The sequence below is a fragment of the Cervus canadensis genome, chromosome 15, assembly GCF_019320065.1.
Source record: "Cervus canadensis isolate Bull #8, Minnesota chromosome 15, ASM1932006v1, whole genome shotgun sequence".
NCBI classification, from domain to species: domain Eukaryota; kingdom Metazoa; phylum Chordata; class Mammalia; order Artiodactyla; family Cervidae; genus Cervus; species Cervus canadensis.
Genome location: NC_057400.1, coordinates 60,012,727 through 60,036,072, shown reverse-complemented (window position 1 = coordinate 60,036,072; position 23,346 = coordinate 60,012,727). Strand labels below are relative to the sequence as shown.

At 38.9% G+C, this 23,346-nt stretch overlaps 1 long non-coding RNA gene across 1 annotated transcript in view; it reads right to left on the bottom strand.

Moving 5' to 3' along the window:
* The window catches only part of LOC122453612, a 68,916-nt gene that overhangs the window by 41,197 nt on the left and 4,373 nt on the right, over positions 1-23,346 (bottom strand). Inside the window, exon 2 of the long non-coding RNA XR_006273121.1 lies at positions 6,568-6,664. This is a non-coding gene — a long non-coding RNA (uncharacterized LOC122453612). The remainder of the gene's footprint in view (positions 1-6,567; positions 6,665-23,346) is intronic.

The window sequence follows — 23,346 nt, the reverse complement described above, 5'->3', positions numbered from 1 at the left end:
GGGAACCAAGGCTCACAAAGATTAAATAACTTATCTAAATCACAGAGCCAAGGAGTAAAAATGGAATTTGAATGTAGGCAGCTGGACTCTAAGACAGGGATAGTCTAACTTTTTTCTGTAAAGGGCCAGATAATAAATATTGGATGCTTTTTAAGCCATAACACCTATGTTACAAATATTCAACCCTATCTTTGCAGAACAATAGCAGCCTAAGACAATATGTAGATGAGTGAGCATGGATTGTTCCAAGAAAACTTTATTTATGGACCCTGAAATTTGAATTTCATTTAATTTTCATATGTCACAAAGTATTATCTTTCTTTGAATTTTTTTTCAACTGTTTAAAAATGTGAAAACAATTCTTACCGCATGGGCTGCACAAAACCACAAGACAGGCTGAATTTGGCCCACGGACTAGCCTGTCAGTCCTGGCGCAGAGTTCTTAGGGACTGAATTATTTTTTTAGTAGTGTCTTTTTATAATTTTTTCTCAAAGCAGTTTATAAAACTATATTTACATTCTAGCATTTTTAAGTGAGACTTTATCATAGAAAACTGTATTTTGGGAAAAAAGATTGGCTTTTTATATTATATGTACTAGGTTGGAACATATGAAATTTGCCAATACTGGACTGCTTGACCTATAAAAGTGACAATGTTTCAATATTAATATTTATAAATGTCTGTTGTCTCAGAAGGTAACTCTTATTTTATTAGAGGTAAATAAAATAAGGGTAATAAAACATAGGCTACTGACCAGGGAAACATAAACAATTTAAGAATCAGGGTAATAAAACATAGGCTACTGACCAGGGAAACATAAACAATTTAAGAATCAGATGTGTAACGAACTAGATGATCATTAAGTTCCCTTTACAATCTTTTCTATGAAATGAATTGTGATAGTCTAGGAGTTATAAAGAAAGGAGAACATCATATTACCACTCAATTTCTCTTTAATAAGTACTAAACTAATATCTCATTTAGTTTCCATAATGACACTATGCTGCTGCTGCTGCTGCTAAGTCGCTTCAATCATGTCCAATTCTGTGCGACCCCATAGAGGGCAGCCCACCAGGCTCCCCCGTCCCTGGGACTTGCCAGGCAAGAACACTGGAGTGGGTTGCCATTGCCTTCTCCAATGCATGAAAGTGAAAAGTGAAAGTGAAGTTACTCAGTCATGTCCGACTCTTCGAGACCCCATGGACTGCAGCCCACCAGGCTCCTCTATCCATGGGATTTTCCAGGCAAGAGTACTGGAGCGAGGTGCCATTGCCTTCTCTGAATGACACTGTGAGGTAAGTGTTTTTACTGAGTTTATATTGAGACAGTCTAGATTCTTGCCCAATTCAGTGCCTTAATTGATGACAAAGTTGGGTCCTGAACAAAGATGAAAAGATTCCTCCTTTTTTCACTCACACAACAAAGGCAATTTCACTGTAATCTGTCAGTACCACTAAGACTTTTAACGTACAAATTAAAAATATATATTCTTTTCAAATCATTGCTAGAAAACCAATTGTAAAGGCATAGTATTAGAATTGCTCTCATTTTCAATAAACTCTAGAAAACATACTCACATAATTTTTAAACATTTTTGTAGCCACATTTATATTGTTTCTTTGGAATTTTTAAAATGGCAACCCACTCCAGTATTGTTGCCTGGAAAATCCCATTGTCGGAGGAGCCTGGGAGGCTGCAGTCCATGGGGTCGCAAAGAGTCAGACACGACTGAGCGACTTCACTTCACTTCAACCTCTGACTTGGGTATGATCTCAATTTAGTTTTGAACAGAAGAGTGGAAGAAAATGAGAATATAGCTTTTGGTAAACAGAAACTTCATAAGCTAAATGATTACTTTAAACTGATAGGTTTACAAAGTGAGAATTTTAGAGTATCAAATCTCTTTTTTCACTTATTAATGTGTTAGCAGAACTTTTAACTCCTATGTATACTAAGAAAACAATTATGCATACACTGAGAAAAAAAGCATTTGAAAAGGAAAGAAACTACAAAGTAAAATCAAAAGAAATGTCTAGATTAGATCATTAAAATTATTAATACCTTGCTTCATTTATACTTCTCATTCCCTCTCTAAAGAAGAAACCAATAATTTCATCAGTGGCTACTGACGAATAAACTATGACATTGGTAAGAAATTCTGAAGAATTTTCCTCACAAGGAAATGAATTACTCTGAGATACAGTTACCCTGGAACTTTTTTCTTCTTTTCTTTTCCCTTTCTTTTATTTCCTTTTCCCTTTTTTCTTGGCATAGTGAATAAAATAAATTTCAAGCACAATTGGCTTCTTTCCACTCACAATTTTCCATCTTTACTTTTATGTCTTTTTTTCCTAAATGCCATATTGACTTCTCTTACTAACATTATTTCAACTCATCAAACTATATTTTCCTTCATTCAAAATTTACTTCAAAAGTCAGTCTTCTCTAGGATGCACATCAAGCAAGTTGAAGATAAAGACATCTGCCAGAAAGTGAAATTCAAAAATTAGTAAAAAGGTTCTTGGCAATTCCAAAGAGACAGAGGGTTTACATGAAAAAAATGTATGAACAGACTTTTGCAATGTGGTTGAAGAAAGGGAGATTTTGGATCTTCTGATTTCCACTAGAATGTAATCACAGCAAAAATATGATTTTTATCTTATTTACTACTGAATTTTCAATAAAAACTGTTTCTGGAACATGATAGGTGCTCAGTAAGTATCTACAAAATGAATAAATGGCTATTGAAAAGTGACTTCGGACATGAAATCAGGAGCACAACAATTAAGCAGATGATATTATATTATTGTCTTGCCTTAATGAGTCTTCTTTATTCTTTATTCCCTCATTCACATTGTACAAGTCACTTGGACAAAGCACTATTTAGTACTATGACCTGACATGCGTCTAAAGATAATGTGACCATTGTCATATTTATTTTGTAATAATCAGATTCCAAAAATCAGATTAGCAGATTATAAGCAGATTCCCAAAATGTTCGATTAAAAATTACGTGTGATCCTAGAGGCCAATATATAAATAAAAGGAATGAAGGCACATGAGATTTCAGATTTTAGAAAACAACTCCAACCTATAATCATATATTTAGCTGGGATGAGCTTTGTGAAGCCTGAAGAGCCATGTTTCTCAGTCTCAGCATTATTGACATTTGGAATCTGATACTTCTTTGCAGTAGGGATTGTCCTGTACATAATGAGACGTTTAGCAGCTTCCCTGATCTCTATCTGCTAGATGTAGGGAATACCACGCCTCCTTTCTTGGACAACCAAAAAATATCTTCAGATATTGCCAAATTGAGAACAACTGCTCTGAAGGAAAGAAGAGAGACAATATTCTCAGGTTTTAGAAATACTTATATTATAAGCAAACATAGAAAAAGGAATTTATAAGAGTGATTCAAAAATCACATCACTGCAGCTGAGAAATTTAAAATCCCAGTTTAAAAAACTATATTAAGAATAAAAGAAAGGAACATCTCCTGTGGCTTATAATAGCAAGATAAACTTTGGTGCTCATTGTGTATAGATAAACAATAGGACCATTAACATTATGAAAATATTTTGCATAATCTTCTCCATTTAGACAGATAGTCTTCTAATATTACAGACCATTTTTAGGTAAGAGAGAAAGAAAATACTTTATTCCTTTATACATTATTCTGATTTCTAAAATTTGGTAAATTTCATATCACAGGAATAGGGGAAATTATCAAAGGCACAATGATGTTTTTAGAAATATTTGAAATTGTTTTAAAAGTTGTACCATAAAGTAAACAATCCAAATTTTTATAAAAATAATTTAAAATAGGTGGTGTTAAAAAATTGCTAAGTAGTAAGGATCCCTGAAATAATTCTAGAACAATCAAAGACATACTGAGTGCCTATAATAGAGGAATGGACTGTCAAAAACCTTGATTGCACTGTATATGTCAAATTACTCTCCTACTTGACTGGGTTTCTTGAATTGTAGATCAGTGTGATACTAAAAATACAGTGAATTTTGATTTCCACAAAGGGTTTGTGAAATATTCTTAGGCTATCTATGTTCTTGCAAAAGACTTGAAAAGCGTGGGCAGATTGAGAGTTCAGTTTGTTTTCCCTACACCACCAGATAACTAACTATTCCCCCTACCTTCAGAAGGGTTCCTTGTTATAATGCTTTTTTGGGAATCTCTAGGACTCCTCAAAATGAATGTTCAAAGTCATTAGACTCAACAATCAATAAGTGGCCTTCAAACTCTATCATCTTATGGTATTTTAACCACTGTGATCTACAAACTGTCAGTGCCATTCAGTGTCTTTTTAATTAAGGTTGAACAAAAATTTTATAGATTTATTCCCATCCCATCTTAGGTGGACATCAGACTTTTTGTAAAAATCTTAATCCACAAAGAAGCAAATCAGTATCAGTTAGTATTTGCTTAGTTTAAAAAATAACACTCAAATAAAAACAGGATTTATTGTTACACTATTAAGTATATTTAATAGTTTACTAATGTCACAGTCATTTGGTTTTACTTAAAGAGAAGAAATGGTGTGCTAGATGAGAAAAAAAAAATCTGCCAGTCAGATATTGTATCAGTCTGACTTCTGCTCCACTCCACCCATTCCACATATTCACCTGTCACCTTGCTCCAATAAATTCAAAACAACTAGGCAAAAACCTTACTAGCATAGATATTTTAAGCACCATGTGCTCAGTTGCTTCAGCCAAGTTCAGCTCTTTGTGATCCCAGGTACTGCAGACCACAAAGCTTCTCTGTCCATGGGATTTTTCAGGCAAGAATAGTGGAGTGGGTTGCCATGCCTTCCTCTAGGGGATCTTCTTGACCCAGGGATCAAACCTTGTCTCCTGCATTGCAGGCAGGCTCTTCACCGCTGAGCCACTGGGGAAGTACATAGCTTAAAGTACTATGGTACTTTAAGCCCCATAGTACTAATAATATCAAAAGTGTATTTTCAGGGCAAAGAGAACTTTTTAACCAGATGAAAAAAGGAATGTAAGCTAGAATGAAAAATTTAAATTTACGTCTTACCTGGGAAGAAGTGCACTATTTCAAAAATGGTAATAAGTCACACCAAGTGTACATAACTATAGCCATGCATTTATCTAAATGGGCTGCTTAATCTTACAACTACATAAAAAAATACAGTGTAATGAATTTGTGATAACTGATAATACTGTGATTTATTATTTTACTTAAAAAAGTATAGAAATTCTAAAAAAAAAAGTATAGAAATTCTAGAAAAGAGTTTCCAGTTTGACAAGTTAAAAATAAATGGATGGTTTGCATGTCATATTCAATCATCACTTCATGATAATGATTCATATTATTTCACATAATAGTTTCCTAACCAGAGTATTGGTTCACTGCTGGAAAACCCAAATCATTTATCAGGTAAAGGCATGCTGCATTGCTTTCTTTCCAGCATCAGCGAGGGTCCTTATTGCACAGGTCATCTTTATACTCAGATGTCTTCAAACTCTGAACAAATGGAAACTTACTTAATGAGACAACAAACATTTGACCTGACTTGTATCCATGATGATGATCTTCCTTGTAAAAGAAATGCATTCCTAGGAAACCCAGAGCCATGGAGAAGAGGAGGTAAAGCATGACTTTGAAAGAGAGAATCAATAACAGCACTAAGCTAGGATCCTCTGCAAATTTGACAAAGCTTGTTTTCAACATACAGTCTATGTAAACTGTGTGATGTTGTAAGTTTAAGTTCACAGGATTGCAGAGTTCAACCTGTAGGCTTGTGAAAGTGTGAACTCTTTAAGAGTGAGAAGGTGATTTGACCTAACAAACTCAATACACAGAGTCCTCCTCAAGCACTTACCCGAAATTATTACCCACGGTAAATGTTACATTGCCTGGGAGCAATTAACTTTAAATCAAGAAATGCTATTTTCCTTCCTGAGAAATAAGGGTGAACTTTTTGTTTGTATTACATTTGGTCCATGTACTCACAAGGAGTTCAAGGACCCCTATTTTGTCTTCATCTTTAAGACACAATCATGAGGAAAATAGCCAACAGAAAACAGATAAGATAGAGATTTTGTTTTAAAAGAGAGACAAGTAACTTCTTGTGTACTTGATACATAAGATCAACAAGTCTTCCTTTTGAAGTTCACAAATATAAAGTCCATGTCTCAACTGGAACCAGTCAGATTTGAAATCTTTTCTCCAAATAGAAATAATGATATTTGCTTTCATAGCAATGATTTTAGAAATTTCAACCCTAAATACACTCACTTCTCAGTTTACATGTATCCATTATTTAGAAATCAATGAGAAATTAAGTCTAGAGCCTGTCTTACTGACCTCCATTATTAGGGTAACTTCTTTAAAAAAAAATCTTTTTCCTCAGAACCTTCATCTGGAAGAAAAAAATCATTTTAGCATGCTTTTACTTGAAAATGATCCCAAGTAAAATCATCATTTCATATTCACTCATTCACTCATAAAAGCATTTAAATGATTTAGGAAAAGTTAAGCATGAGGGAGAGGATATCACTTTTAAATAAATCCAAATCTTACCTGGTAAATTGAAATGGAACAACACCCTGAAATCCTTCTTGACTTGCCTTCTCTCCTCAAGGGACGACTAAATCACAGCAGCCAATATTCTTAAACCCTGAAAGAAAAATCAGGAAGTTTGATCTGTGCACATAATGGCCTGCACAATGTAAGAAAGCGCCGTTTCTTGGCAACTAGGAAACAATCCTTTTCAATTAACTCAGAGCAATTGGCCCACGTTTGTTGTTAAACAGAGTAAAGAAACTGCTCTAAGAACTCAAAAGAACCTTGGTAATAGCTCACCAAGAAAGTCAGGGCAGTTTGTTCATTTTGAAAAGCATTTTTAATTAATTGACTGCCCATTCCACTCACCTAACCCTTTCCTAAGAACTTTTATTGACGTACCTGTTTCACTTCCCTGTTGCACATTATTTACTTAAAACCTCAGTCCTGAAGAGTTGCATTTGTTGTTGCAAAAACACAGTGAAAAGGTGAAAGATAATTCTAGCAAGTCAGGAGTGTGTAATGTTATCTTGCATACTATTTGCATACTATATTTTGCTTTCTAAAACATCAGCTTGAATGCAGCCCTGAATGCTCACATAATTCAAAACAGTTGTATCTTCTATTTTTTTCATTGTTAAAGACCACCTCCAGCAGGCACTAATTTCAGGTGATATGTAGGAAGTGTAGCTGGGCTCGGTTGATTTGTGTTGATTTAACTATTTGCGGGGGGGGGGGATATGAATCATATATGAACACATAATTTTCCTTGGGGAGATTGGTTCCAGCTCCCTACCCCCCACCGAGAGAAACAAACTCCATGGATGCTTAAATACCCTATGTAAAACGGCATAATATTTACACATAACCTGTGCACATCTTCCCCTATACTTTAAATCTTCTCTAGATTACTTCTAATACCTAACACACTATAAATACTATGGAAATAGTTGCCAGGCAGGTAACAAAGTCAAGTTTTGCCTTTTGTGAACTTTCTAAAATTTTTTTCTTCAAATATTTGTGATCCATGGTTGGTTACATCTATGAATGTAGAACCTACAGATATGGAGAACCAACTGTACTTGTGAGAATTTGATGAATTCTTTGGATAATCTTCTTAGGGTGCTTTGCATTCTCCCATACATATTTGAAATTTAATGTATTAATTGGGGTCCATATGTGGGACCCTTACTTAAGAATTTCTGTTCCAAAAGGCAAGTGGTGAGGAAAATATGTTATATATAGATAATTTTTGTTGCTAATCAAATTTTACCATTGCAAATGGTAAAGCTTTAACTATCAAGTATGTTTGTATCTCCAAAGTGAGAAGACATTTTAAGATAGATAATCTCCATATTCAGTCAATGTCAAATTGGATAAATTTTGTCTTCACACAACCCCCCCTCCCATTTTGCCAAGGTTGACCAAGAGTATATGTTATGGTGTTTACTGTCAATAACTCTTTTGTTTTCCTTTTTCCTTTTATCATCCAGATCTCCCTAAAATGTGTATCATTCTTGTCATGCTATCATTAATGGGCAATTCTTCTTAGGTAATACCTTTTAAAAATATAACCTTTTGGAGGGATTGTCTTCACACAAAGCACTTTCTCTGTTGGTGGGAATTTGAGGCAGTGTTGCACACTGTTGAAGGTGATGTATTTAGGTAGACCTTCTGGCACCTTCAAATCACATTCTCAACAGCTGTATACACTTTCCATGGATAGAACTGGCTGGGATAATTTTATAAGTGTTTCTTCAACCTTTGTACTAACTCTTGCACTTGTTTGCTCCATGACCTCAGGTAGATTTGTTAAACATTTTGTGTCTCAGTTCCCTTATCTGTCAAATGAAGTTAATAATATTTACATCATAGGGTTATTTTCAGGATTGATTAAGATTGCATATGTAAAGCCTAAAGCAAGGCCCAGCAAATGGTATGTTCAAAGGTTAGCTATGTTGTTAACATTGTTGTGGTTGTTTGCGTTTCTGAACTGAGTAACTTTCAAGGTCCTTTTCAGATTTCAGATTCCCAAAATCCTATATAATACTGAAATAAAAATCTAAAGTTATATAAACAAAGGCTTTTGAGACATATAAAATGACTCTTCTTCCTTTTTTTATAGATAAGCCCTCATTCATCATCTAATATGTCTAATATTTAGAGCTTTTATATGCCCTTTCACTAACAGAGAAAAATGACAATTGTTTTGAAAAGTGAAAAATGTCTTTTTCTTTCTGAAAAATGCATTCTTGTTAAACAGATTCACTTCATTTAACCAAATGCAGAGAGAAGCAGAAATTCTGCAAGAATCTTTTCTCACAAGACATTTTATCACATGCAATATAATTGTTTTAAAAATTACAAGCTTTTCTTCTTATATTCTTAAAATGTATGGACTTTACTTCAGTTTTGGGCATCCATTTAGAAGTATTTTTAACCAGCAGCTACAGATCCTAATATTTGAGAGGTAATGCATGCTTTTGAGCATTTACTATAAAAACAGCCCAGCCAGAGTGGGCCGTAAAGACTCCATCTGATCCTCTACAGCTTAAAAGGTAGGTTTAACCCTAGGTCTTGGCTAAATGCATTGTGCAGCTTCCTCAATCAAACACCACACCATCTCTCTGCTAGGAGAAAATTCAAAATTATTTTGAGAGACCAAACAAACCAGCCTTCTTTGGAAAGATTGGATTCAGCCACTCAAGTAGATATTAATTATCATATACCTGGTACATAACAGTGCCTCCCTTGTTCTTTATTTCTAGCAGTCTTATTTGCCTCAGTATCTTGAAATAACAAATTCTGGAACAGGGGAAATTACCTATGAAATGTGCAAAAAAGCTGAAAGGACAGTATTTGTTTAAAAGTACTGAACTCTGGAGATTTTAACAGAAATACTCTGGAAAATTTCAATCTGATGTCTCTCTTTACAGAAGATTCGGTGTAATGTGAAAACAGTGCTGCATAAACTACTGGGAAATGTGAATTCCTCATCACAAATTCTGTAATAGCCTAAGTCTCAGAGTTATTTCCCTCCTATACTCTGAGAAAGTCCTCAAAGTTCAGTGCTCCCAACTCAAAGACCATAAAACATAGCATGCTATACAGTTTTTAGTAATAACTTTTGAATACCTTTATTTCTAATTAAATATAATATTGAAAAATGATTCATCATGGGGAATATTACAATTTAAATAAAAATAAAATCAATGCTCTTACACAAAAAATATAGAAGTCACATAATCCTTCTGTGCTTAATCACTCAGTCGTGTCTGACTCTTTGCAACCCCATGGACTACAGCCCATTAGGCCCCTCTGTCCTTGGGGATTCTCCAGGCAAGAACACTGGAGTGGGTTGTCATGCCTTCCTCCAGGGATCTTCCCAGCTGAGGGATCGAACCCAGGTCTCCCACCTTGCTGGCGGATTCTTTACTGACTGAGCCATCAGGGAAGCCCACAATTCAAATAAAAATAAAATCAATGCTCTTATACAAAAAATATAGAATTCACATAACCCCTCTACAGCTTATAAATTTGTAAACAGGGCACCAAATCTCATATGACACAAGCTGATGACTTGTGCAAAATAATTTTTATAGACACTATGTAATGATGAAATATTTTACAAAATGAAATATTTTATATGTATTGACTAAAAACAGAAATAAAAATTTACCAGTTTATAGTCAATCAAGTCAAATATTTCTGAGTCCTCATTTTTGGAGCTGAGAAAAAAACTGAGTATAAGAGATTAACCAAATGTCTATCAGAAAGGTCATGTTTCTGTAATCTAGGATTCTAGGTTTTAAGCCTCCAGTAAGAAAGAACTGACCTCATCTTCTGACAGGGTGGGAAAAGAGCTTCCCCTCCTACCCCACCGCCCCCACCCACCCCACCCCCCATCCGCCCCCAAGAGTTACTGACTGAATGTCTTGAAGGAGGTCAGGAGATATGTATTTTAGTCCCAGCACTGGCACCAGTGAGCTTAGGGCTACTGTTGAGAAATACAGGTAGTTGGGTCTCTGCTTCTCTGACAGAGGGAACACTTGGATAATTGAAAGAGGAGGAAAGTAACCAAAAGGGAAAAATGTGATTGGTCATGAGGAAAAAGAGGAAAATACAACTCAGCTTCCCTGAGCCAGAGAATAGGGTAGAGAAGGGTGAAGCATGAATCTTGAGTGGCAGAAGATGTAGACACACCTGTAATGGCTTCCCATTTCCTACTTGCAACTTCATGTAATGAAAGCCAAATGTCCTTACGATAGACCAGCAGGCGGGACCTCTCTGACTTCTCCTTTCTCACTATTCTCCCCCTACTGACAACTTGGCTGCCAGCTATTTAAAACACAGCATCCTCCTCTGCTTTCTTCACATCGTTTCTTAAATGTTATCTTCTCAAGAACCTTTCTCTGATCACTCTGCCTGAAAGCACAGCCCCACCAGACCCCACTGACACTTCGTGTTCCCTTCTGCCTTCACGGTCTCTCATTTATTACCACATTTGATACTTAGAGTGTTCATTTTGTCTGCCTCCACTAGATTGTAGACTCTGTGATAGAAGGGATTTTCCTCTGTTTTGTTCACTGGTATATCCCAAGCATCTAGGCACATTATGGGTACTACTACACAGGATTAAAGAGGGTCCCCATTAACAAGTGTTGTGTTGTTAACATTTAGAGACAGGAATTTTACTTAGCATGAGAAGCAGAGAAAAAATTATTTAAAAGATTCATTTTAAATTTCTCTGGGCTTTTCTAGGAAAAAGAAAAGTAAGAAGGAACTGAAGTATGGGAATCTTTTCAACTGTTACAGTGCTTCAAGGCATATTTATTTTCCATTCTTTCACAAAGGTAAGCATGAGTAGTTATTGTTTAACCCTATCAAAAGCTAATAATTCTGTCACTTTAGCCTTGGGGAAAAGAAAAACAGGAAACATTTTATCACGGTGCATAGATTCATAAGTAATATTTTAAAAGGTTATTTGAAGGGTATTAACAGAATTGCTTTTGAACAGACCTGTATTAAGGTAAAATTAAAAGTTTAATTTTATTTAAACCTAGAAATTGGCCACTTATATTTTACGTATGTGGCTAAACTGAGGGCTTCCCTGGTGGCTTAGTGGTAAGAATCCGCCTGCCAAAGCAGAAGACACGCGCTTGCTCCCTGGGTTGGGAAGATCCCCTGGAGAAGGAAATGGCCACCCACTCTAGTCTTCTTGCCTGGAAAATCCCCTGGACAGAGGAGTCTGGTGGGCTACAGTCCGTGGGGTCACAAAAGAGTCGGATACGACTTAGTGACTAAACAGCAACAAAGCTAAGCTGAATATTATTTTTTGAACAAAACTTTTATAGAAATAAGCCTTAAGCATTGGAACTTATTAAATTAATAATGGCAAGATTAATCCATCATATTGCAGAATGCATTTCTTCCAAATAGCCTAATTCCACAGATTAAGACAGGAATGGCCTCACCAGTTCATCTGAAAAGCAAGGAAAGACCTTGCCCACCTCAAAATCTTTCTTTCACTCCTTCCCCAACTCTTCTTCCTTAGGAAAATTAACTTTTTATATCAAATTAGGCTTCCCTCCCATAATAATATGAATATACTTCTAAATTATTTGCAGAAGGAAATGTGGGTACTCCAGTACTCTTGCCTGAAAAGCTCCGTGGACCGTAGCCTGAGGAGCCTGGTAGGCCACCGTCCATGGAGTCGCAAAGAGTCGGACACGACTGAGCGACTTCACTTTCACTTGGTAATGGCCCGGTGGCTTTTCAACTATTTCACCTAGCAGATAGCTGAGTCTTCTCCAAAGTACAACCTCTGACCCCGGGGGCCTAGAAGTGCCAGGGGGAGGGCTGGGTACAAAATTAGAATTGACAGAGAACAGAAGAGGGAGCAAGAGGCGAGAAGTGTTTTCAGCTTCCTGCTTTGTCCTGGAGACAAGTGATGCTCTCAAAGTCACAGAAGTCTCCAGACACTTCCTGACATTCCGTTCCTTCTTCATTCCAATATCTTCAGAATTCAAAGTACTTCCTTCACAAGTAAATTCGCATTGACAAGTAACTATCACATTCGTTGTTGGTGTTTGTCGTTTCGTCACTAAGCCATGTTCAACTCTTGCATCTGCATGAACTGTATCCTACCAAGCCCCTTTGTGCATGGGATTCTGCCGGCAAGAATACCGGAGTGGTTGCCATTTTCCTCTCCATGGAATCTTTCTAACCCATGGATTGAACCTGCATATACTGCATTGGCCGGTGGATTCTTTACCAGTGAGCCCCCAGGGAAGTGCCATCACATTCATGCTACATTGCTACTATGCTAATGATATATCCTTCCCCAAATATTCCCTGTCCCTCTCCCCCAATTTCTATCCCTCAGTCTCTCTCTCTCTCTCCCACCCTCTCTCTCTCTTTTTCATACATACAGAGACACACACACACACACACACACACACACACACTACCTGTTAAAAGTATGTATACTCCCTCTCATGTGACTTGTTAACTATACGTGTACTTTGGGCCAAGCCCTGGTCAGTAAATTGCATGTGTTATTTCCTTTAACCCTTAAAACAACCTCAGAAGGCAAATACTTTTATTTCTATGTTACAAATGAGGAAAATGGGCCACAGAGAGTTTAAGTAAATTTCCTAGTCACACTTATTAACCGCAGAGGCTAAAGTCAGATCTGACTCCACAATGCTTGCTTTAATCATCGTGCTATATGGTCTTTCCTCAACCCCCTGTCATACCCAACAAATGATTATATTTGAAAATTCCCATGACTTTTGTGTGTTAAACAAATAATAGCATAAATTGGAATGCTGGCAAATCTACTGCTTATGCCCTTTTGAATAGATTTCTTATTTCAATTAGCATTTTTTTTTTTTTTTGGCTTTTCATAAAACACCGTGAAGTACTTTTAAGGACAAAAGGAACAAACATTTTCATGTCATCTTACGTAATGATGGGCAATTTAGACCTAATCCTTTTAGCCCAGAGATGGAAGACTGACACTCTAAACAAAGCTCATTGTGTTCTTTTGTGCTGCCATAACAAGGTATTTAAAGGATGAAATTCTGCCTGGCAGATGGACTTCTTGGCATAACTATACGTGTATCACAGAAATTGTTTTGTTTCAAAGGATTCAAACAGTGTGCCTGACATTTCTCAGAAGATATTTCTACTTGTAAATATGGTAACTTGTGAGATGGGGGTGTTAAGGAACAATAACGGGGGCTTTTAAGTCTTCTCTTTGGCCTGTTTTTATTGTCCTGTTTATAACCTTGCATGATATGTAAAAAGTGCATTTACTGAAGCTGATTCAACCTAAGTAAACACTCACAGTTGAGGTCCTGAATTGCTGTGTTAAAATTCCAACCACCCAAAGCTTGGGAGATGTGAGGAAACTAAGCAGATGCAGGGGCCACATGTGTGTGTCCTGGGGGACTGGTGAGCTGAGCTCTCGGTGGGCAGTTAGCATCAACAGCCAGCCATGAGAGTGAGCCTTTTTGGACATTCAGCCCAACTGAGCTTTCAGAGAACTGCAGCCCTGGCAACATTTGACAACAACTGCATGAGAGACCCTAAGCAGGATCTACCCAGCTGAGCCCTTCCCCAAACTCCTGTCAGACAAAAGCATGAGCAAAATAAAATGAATGTTGTTTTATATTAGTAGGTTTAGGGAGATGTGCTACGTAGCAAAAGTTAGATTTTGTTACCTAGAAGTAGGGTGCTACCAGGACCAGTGAGCACTGAAGTGGCATCAGTGAAGGCCTTAAGGAGAGTGAGTGAAGCATTACTGGGGGCTGGAAGATAGAAGGCCTTGGATATGCAGTGGTGGGAAGCTTCTGTCACTGCAGAAGACAGAACTGCACCTAGTGAACTGATTGATCTGGATATGGCTATTTCTAGGCTAAACGTTCAAAGTGACAGCTAAGGTCTTCTAGCTGCTATCATAAAAATAAAGAGATATGAATTAAAATAGAAATTATTCCATTTTCAAGGAGTATGTAGGACAAATAAAAATTGTCCTTGCTTTGCTAGGTTTAAAAATAAAACAAAAAAATAAAATAAAATCAATTCTCATCCCTAGTCTCTCCCAAAGGAAGACTCTCAAAAGTTAAAAAAAAAAAAGAGCCTCAGGGCAAAGAGCAAATTCAGAGTGCTGTCTGGAAACATGATCTTTTACGGTAAATATGAAGCAAGATGTATAACTATAAAATCCTTTCTTCAGACATAGAAAGATTTCAGGTGATTTCTCAGAGAATCTTTCAAAAGCCTTGTATGGATTTTTAGGATGTGCCTCACAGACCCTCTATTCCCAATTGAACAACAGCCCTTCTAAGAACCTTAAGCAGTCTCATAGGGAACCCAAAGTAGAGATCTACTCTGAGGTCAAATTTTCAGTTCTTGTACAGGGACACACTGCTCAAGACTGAATATTTTAAGCAAAATGCAAAGTATCATACTATTATATAAGCCAAAACCAAACCAAGTTTCAAATGAGGATTTTTTTTTTTTTTTTTAGGAGTTTACCTCAACAGACTCCAAAACATAACATTCTATCTGGAAGGGGAAGTGTGTGCATGGGCACTGTGATTTTGCCTGACCAAAGGCCCCTACCAAGCTGCATTTGTTGACATAGAGTCCCTCAGGGGCAGGACATCTACTGTTGAATCCGTTATCAGCAAGCTTTGGAACTAGCATCAGAAGCTGCTAAGCTCTTAACCATACAACTAGCTTACATTCTCAGGCAGTCCACTTTTAGGGAACAGACAGTGGAACTGTGAGTTTGAAAAGAGCATCCTGTGTGGTGGTAGTAGCAGGTATCAGAGGCAGAGATGTGAAGGAGATTAAAAGGAAACTTACAAGCTCAGCAGTAGGAGGTACACATGATCTCAGTCCCACCAGAGCTTCACCTCTGTGACCAAATACTTGACAGTGTTGACAAGTGAACTTGAAAACGTTGAAAGTTGCAGAGCCTCGAACATCTGCTCCCCTACCATGCACCAACAAGACAGAGAATTCTCTGGAAATGTGTTAATACTCGAGAGTCTTTTGCAATGAGCTGTATGACAAAGTGCTATTGAACAGTTTGAAAACTCAGATTCAGTCAAAGCATGTTATTACAAGAGCAACATGCAGTAAGGTGTTATTGGAGACGCATTAGAATGGAAGATCTAAATTCTCCCTCTTAGCAAAGATTGACTGTAGCAGAAAGGTGACAGATGCTGTTTTTATGAAACCCAACCAAATGGCAGACTTGAACTGGAGGCCTCCGTGGAGACATGGGGAGTTACAGCTGATGATGCTGGTATAACAGCCTTCCCAGTAAAATCAACTTCCCTACAAGTAAGGTCCCAAGGAGTGGTCTCCAGCTTCCAGTTCTGGTCTGAAACTCAGAAAACCTGATGAGAGACTGTGTAATTTAACTTAATGTATGAAGTCTGAGCTCAGAAAGCTGGGACCATCTACTTTTAACCTAGGAGTTACTCATTTACCTGGTGCGTTTTCAATACCTAGAGCTGGCAGGTGAAATTATCTTTCTCCCTCCTTTAAAAAATTTGCTTACAGGAAAGATGGGTATTTCCAAGCAAACAACACTTGCTATAGGAGACTTTCCTTGAGCCACCCAGAAACTAACAGCAGGAAACAAGGAGGAACCAAGGAGAAAACTAATCCCTACAAGCAAAATTGCCCAGTAGATATTCTGGCTCATCCTTCTTATAGGAGGCAGAGATTAAGCACGTGAGGGCTGAAAAGAGCAGAAACTGATGTTCCTTCCTTGTACGTAGGAATCATTAACCTGAAAGTCAGCCTTGATTCTGATAGTGGAAAGGATGACAGAGGGTGCTAGTGGGAATTTTTTTTTTTTCAGACCCATATTCTCTAAAGCTGTGATCTTCAGGCTGCAGGGACAACTGTATGACACCCAGAAAGCCACATGCCACAGAAATGTCTGCTGGTGCAGGAAGACTTCCTGGTTAGGCCTGGGCAGTGGCGGTGTTGGCGTGAGTGACTAGCGCTGTGTAAGTGAGTGTGAGAAAACTTCCTAGTATCCAAGTGACAGGGCAGAGTCAAAAATAAGTAGCTCAGGTGCCAACTCAAATCCTCAAAGGAAAAAAAAAAAGGAGTTATTTGGGCTCACAGAAGAGTTTGAATCTTGGGAGCCAAAAGTGAATTCAGTCTTGTCTTTTCATCTATACCCCAGGATGCTGTATTGGATGCTACTGTGCACCACCAACGTTTGCTTCTAGAACCAACTTACCTACATTGATTGGAATTTTGGATGCTGACCCTTCACAGCTGCATCCTTTAGGCATTGCCCCTGGCTCAGGAAAGCTGCCTCACCCACAATGCTGCCCTCTTCCTGGGCCGCAGCACACGTTCAGCGTCTGGGTCCTGCAGGGTACCAAGGCTTGTCCTGCTTGTTTCATTTCAAGACGTCTCTAAAGGGCCATTCCGCCTTCACAGGTGGATTTGTGGAATCCACTGAGGCTGTACTTGTCATTCACAAATCACCCTCCCTTTTCACATGTCCTTGATTAGTGATAATCCTCATAACCAATGAAATATTTTGCTGCTAAAACTCAAGTGTCAAGACACTTGACTACATGCTAGGAAAAGCAAAATTATGAACAGGTTTCTGACTTCAAAGATTTTAACTTACAGAAATGATCAATGACTACAAAGTATCTCACAAGGCTGTATGGCCTAAGTGTGAAGGTACTGAGTCATTCAGTCATCAAACTTTAAACACCTGGAGGTACTTTGTACAGCCGCATGGAGGTCGTTAAGCAGTGGGCCCTGCCGCCAAGGATTTCAGTGGGTTCTGGGGAAGAAAGTTGATGTATTGATTGGCTGCACTGGATCTTTATTGCTGTGCGCGGACTTTCTCTAGTTGTGGAGAGCAGGGGCCACCCTCTAGTTGCGGTGTGCAGGCTTCTCATTGCACCGGCTTCTCTGTTGCAGGGCAGGGGCTTTAGGGCATGCGGGCTTCAGTAGCGCTGCACGTGTGCTCAGGAGCTGCGGCTCACGGCTCCAGAGCGCAGGCGTAGTTGTGGGGCGCTGGCTTAAGCCGTTCCGGTGGCATGTAGGATCTTCCCCAAGCAGGGATGAAACCCCTGCATCGCAAGCCTGATGCTTAACCACTGGACCACCAGGCTGGTGCTTCCCTCCTGCCCCCTCATGCCCTAGCCCTTTGTGAAATAATTAATTACCTTTTCTGATTCAACTCAAGTTCTTTTTCTGCAGTGAGGATGTACATAAACAAATCGAGCCTCCATGAGGAAACTTACCAGAGAAACTACAGGGAGGCTCCATTGTTGAAGGAATAGCGTAAAGGCAGGGAATGGAAGGGCGGTTCCTCACAATTGTTTCTAATAGCAGCAAAAGAGGGTATTTAACAAGAAATGACATTAAAAAGAATTCATTTGAACCAGTCCTAATGAGATGGATGAAGCTGGAGCCCCTTATACAGAGTGAAGTAAGCCAGAAAGATAAAGAACATTACAGCATACTAACACATATATATGGAATTTAGAAAGGTGGTAACGGTAACCCTATATGCAAAACAGAAAAAGAGACACAGAAATACAGAACAGACTTTTGAACTCTGTGGGAGAATGTGAGGGTGGGATATTTCAAAAGAACAGCATGTATACTATCTATGGTGAAACAGATCCCCAGCCCAGGTGGGATGCATGAGACAAGTGCTCGGGCCTGGTGCACTGGGAAGACCCAGAGGAATCGGGTGGAGAGGGAGGTGGGAGCGGGGATCGGGATGGGGAATACGTGTAGATCCATGGCTGATTCATGTCAATGTATGACAAAACCCACTGAAATGTTGTGAAGTGATTGGCCTCCAACTAATAAAAAAAATAAAAAATAAAAAAAATAAATAAATAAAATACAATTATAAAAAAAAAACAACAACAAGAAATGAGAGTCGAAAGTGAGAAGAAGCCTGAGGCAAAGGTAAGGAATTCTGGTTTTGTTTAGTCAGAAGTTTAAAGGTTGTTTCTAGTTTATCTCCTATACTTATTTTAAACTGTATTGTCTAGTTCAGTCTCTGTTTCATGTCCTGCCTTGTTTATTGACAGTATCATGATCGCATTCTAGACATCTTCATTTTATGAGTCATCTTCATTCCACTTAATTTGTCTCCATCCTTGGCCATATTTGTCATCTTGTTTTAAGAAATAATAAGCTGTTGTTGTTTTAAACTACTTGGTTTTGGGGTGGTTTGTTACACCACAGTAGACGACTGATACATAATTTGGACTCTTGCCCAAAAGCTTTGCTCAGGGTGACCTTGAAAGACAGCAGTGAGAGACAGTCTCGCCATTAGCAGAGGATTCTGTGTGTGGGTGATTATCTGCTTTGTGTCAGAAGAGAAGTAGATTGTAAGATTACTCATGGGCTCATTAGCAATGACATGGTTTGCCTAGTTGTTCAGGGGCTTGGAAGGATAAAGAGTGAGAAAAAGAGGTTTGAAGAAGAGGCATGTGAATTGACATATAAACATAGACACGAAGTGTGAATGTCTTTGTTTCACATCAAAGTGTCCACCAGAGGGGACTTCCATGGGATCCAGTGGCTAAGACTCCATGTCCCCAATGCAAGGGGCCCAGGTTCAATCCCTGGTCAGGGAACTGGATCCCACCTGTCACAACTAAGAGTTTGAATGCAACCAATTAAATATCCCACGAGCTGCAACTAAGAGACCGGGAACAGCAAATAAATTAATTAATATTTTTAATGCCTACAGAGAGAAATCATTGCAGAAGGGATACTAAATAACCATGTAGTAGAACTTAGCCAGTCTTTGTTGAAAGTCACTGCAGTGTTGCACAGAGGGTTTATACAGGAGAAGCTACAGAGACAAGCTACATAGCATGAGCCCGGCAACATGTACCACCACTCACCAGGGCAGACCAATCATTTAGCCAGCCAGCAGCAAGACTAATCCTTCCCTCTAGTATGGCCCCATGCCTTAAGGGGACCAACTAGACAACGTTGGTTACACTGTGTCCGTGAAATTTCGAGAGGAAGAAATTTAGTTTGATGTTCTCTATGTGATTGCCTTTCCTGCTCATTAGGCTCATTGGCTGCACCGTTATCCAAGAGCAAACAAAATGTTTGATATACCAATATGTGATCCTGCATAAATTGCATTGGACCAAGCAGTGCACTTTAAAGCAAATGAGGTGTGACAGTAGGCACCTAACCATGAGATCCACTGGTCTATTGCATTTTACCACTCTGATTCGGCCAGCCTGATAGAGTGATAGAATGGCTTTTTGAAGGTATACACCAAAGGTGGGAAGTTGGAAATCATACTGTGCAAGAATGTGGTATATACCTTCACCCTCCAGAATAAAGAACACACCCTATATCATCAACTGTTATGTGATACTGTGTTCCCCAAGGGAAATTCATGGGTCTGGGAACTACGGGTTACAAGAAGGGTCTGTGTTTGTTATCACTTCCAGTGACCCATTTGAGAAAATTGTTCTTCCCATCCCCACAGTCCTGTAAGATTTTAATGGACTTGATTCCCAGGGGAATTCCTGGGCATTCCTCCACAGGAGTCCCATTAAACTTCAGCTATGACTGTCACATGGTTACTTTTGGTTCTTTGTGCCAGTAAGCAAAAAAGGGATTGACAGTTCTGGCAGGGGTACCTGACTCTGACAAAGAGTCAGACACAACCGAGCACGTGAACAGAAACAATAATTAGAAGGTAGGACTGCTGTTACATATTACATAATGTCATCGTTTAGTTGCTCAGTCGTGTCCAACTCTTGCAACACCATGGACTGTAGCCTGCCATGTGCCTCTGTCCATGCGATTTCCCAGGCAAGAATACTGGAGCGTGTGGCTATTTCCTTCTCCAGGGGATCTTCCCAGCCCAGGGATCAAACCCACACCTCCTGCATTGCAGGCAGATTCTTTACCATCTGATCCACCAGGGAAGCCGTAAGTTACATAGTAGGATCAGGGAAAAGTAGATTTGGCACCCAAGTGATCTGCTTAGGAAAGGAGGTGAAGGGAACTGGGCTCTTGGTATTCCTCTAACCAATTTTAATGGTAAATGCACTTGTGCAGAAGCCGTATCCTGAAAAGGGCACAGCAACTATGAGCCCAGATCCCCCAGATCTGGGGGGGACTGGGGGGGGTCTGGACTGGGTCATCCCACCAGGTAAGTGCTGGAGACCGGCTGATTACCCAGTGGCAGTCAAGGGTGGGTGGATTCTAGTATATGAGGTTAAGAGATGAGGGAGACTATAAATATCAGGTATGGTCTTGAATATAGTTGTAGGGCTAGGGCAGGGGAAGAGGGAGAAAGGGAGAAGAAGGCTGACACTGTAGTTTGTCCCACTAAACTTCTAAAAGTTTTCCCTGGAAAGGAGGTGAATGGTATTCCTGGAGAAGTTGTTCCCTTGTTGAGGGAATATACGACATGAAGCGAGTAGAACTAAATGACATGGGAAGGATTGTAGTGGATGCGTTTGGACACCTCCTAGATGCCCCTTCCTGGTTAAGGCTTCCTGATCCCCTATGCTGTGGCTGCTGGTTACTTACAGGTGCCTCCAGCTCTGAGAATTGCCCTCAGCTGAAGGAAACTGCCTTGCTCAAGTCTCTGTTCCCCAGTTCCTGGGGGCAGCCATATACGATGATTGATTGTTGTGGGGCCACATTCCTTAATGTGGGACATTCTAATTCCATTGTAGGATCATCTCAGCCTTGAGGGATCTCTGTGGCTGCTGTTTCAACCATTTCAAATCCTACCTCTGCACAATTCACTTCCCTTGCAAAGAGCACTTCTGTTTTCAAGAGCACTGCTGCTAAACCTCCTGCATGCAAATTCTGGGGGAATTTTCCTTAGGAGATTACTGTGTATTTATAAACCTAACTTCTTAAGAAAGGCGGGTTCTGATACCTCCTTTATTCTGATAACCTCCCTCAGGGGTTTTATGTATCGAGTGCTGAGGGCAGGAGATCCTTATATTCTACACAAAATAAGAATTCAAAATTCACAGAAAGCAGTTTCATAGAGAGGGAACAAAGACTGCATGAGAAAGTAAACGAAAGGTGAGGAGACCTGGTAAACATGGGAGGAGTAGATTTCTTGTTGAAACTGGTGAAGGGAAGTTTTGTTTTGTGAAGGAGAGATTGAGTTTTGCATCCAGGTGGACAAGGAGGGAAGAGTGTAGTATCTGTGGTCCCTCCTTGGGATTTCTACAGGTCTTTGAAACTGGAAGACTTCCCTGGTGGCTCAGAGGGTAAAGTGTCTGCCTGCAATGCGGGAGACCTGGGTTCAACCCCTGGGCCAGGAAGATCCCCTGGAGAAGGCAATGGCAACCCACTCCAGTACTCTTGCCTAGAAAATTCCATGGATGGAGGAGCCTGGTTGGCTACAATCCATGGGGTTCCCAAGAGTCGGACACAACTGAGCAACTTCACTTCACTTTACTTTGGAACTTTGAGGGGCAGAAAAATCCATGGCACATATCAGATTATAAAATAATACACTAGGTGTCTCAAGTTGTATTCTTTAGAGTTGAATTTTTTTTCACCCTAGTACCTCTTCCTAAATGTATGCAAAAAATCATTTGGTGCTATTATTATTGTGATTTATCAGCATTGGGGTCATATTGACTTTGCTTTCTCTCACAGGGTACATCTAATATGTCTAGAAGTCTCAGTGACTCTACCTTCAAAATATATACAAAATTCAGGAAGTTCCTCAGACAAAAAGAATTATGAGACCAAGCATAAACCTGTATCCATGTCAAGAAGTGAAGAGTATGGGAAATGGACTAAGGCAAGGTAGTATAAAGTTTTTCTCATTTTAATTCCTCTAAGAGATAGCTGTCTGTTTTTTAACGGGGTATAGTTGCTTTACAATGCTGTGTTAGTTTCTACTATACAATAACATGAATCAGATATATGTATGCATATATCCCCTCCTTGTTTCTTGAGTTAGGATTGTATTGCTGTAAATTTCCCTCTTAGAACTGCTTTTGTTGCCTCCCATAGGTTTTGGGTCACTGTGTTTTCATTGTCATTTGTTTCTGTGTATTTTTTTTTCCTCTTTGATTTCTTCAGTGATCTCTTGGTTATTTAGTAGTGTATTGTTTGTGATTTTTTACAGTTTTTTTTTTTTTCTGTAATTGATTTCTAATCTCATAGTGTTGTGGTTGGAAAAGATGCTTGATTCAATTTCAAATTTCTTAAATTTACCAAGGCTTGATTTGTGACTCAAGATGTGATCTATCCTGGAGAGTGTTCTTGTGCACTTGAAAAGTGTATTCTGCTGTTTTCAGATGGAATGTCCTATAAATGTCAATTAAGTCTATCTGGTTTATTGTGTCATGTTAAAGCTTATGTTTCTTTATTAATTTTTTCTCTAGATGATGTGTCCATTGGTATAAGTAGGGTATTAAAGTCCCCCACTATTATTGTGTTGCTGTTGATTTCTGCTTTCATGGCTATTAGCACTTGCTCTGTGTATTGAGGTGCTGCTATGTTGGTTACATAGATATTTTAAATTGTTATGTCTTCTTCATGGATTGATCCCTTGATCATTATGTAGTGTCCTTCCTTGTCTCTTGTAATAGTCCTTATTCTAAGGTCTATTTTTATCTGATATGAGTATTGCTACTCTAGCTTTCTTTTGATTTCCATTTGCAAGGAATATCTTTCTCCATCCCCTCACCTTCAGTCCGTGTGTGTCCCAAGGCCTGAGGTGGCTCTCTTGTAGACAGCATATACGCGGGTCTT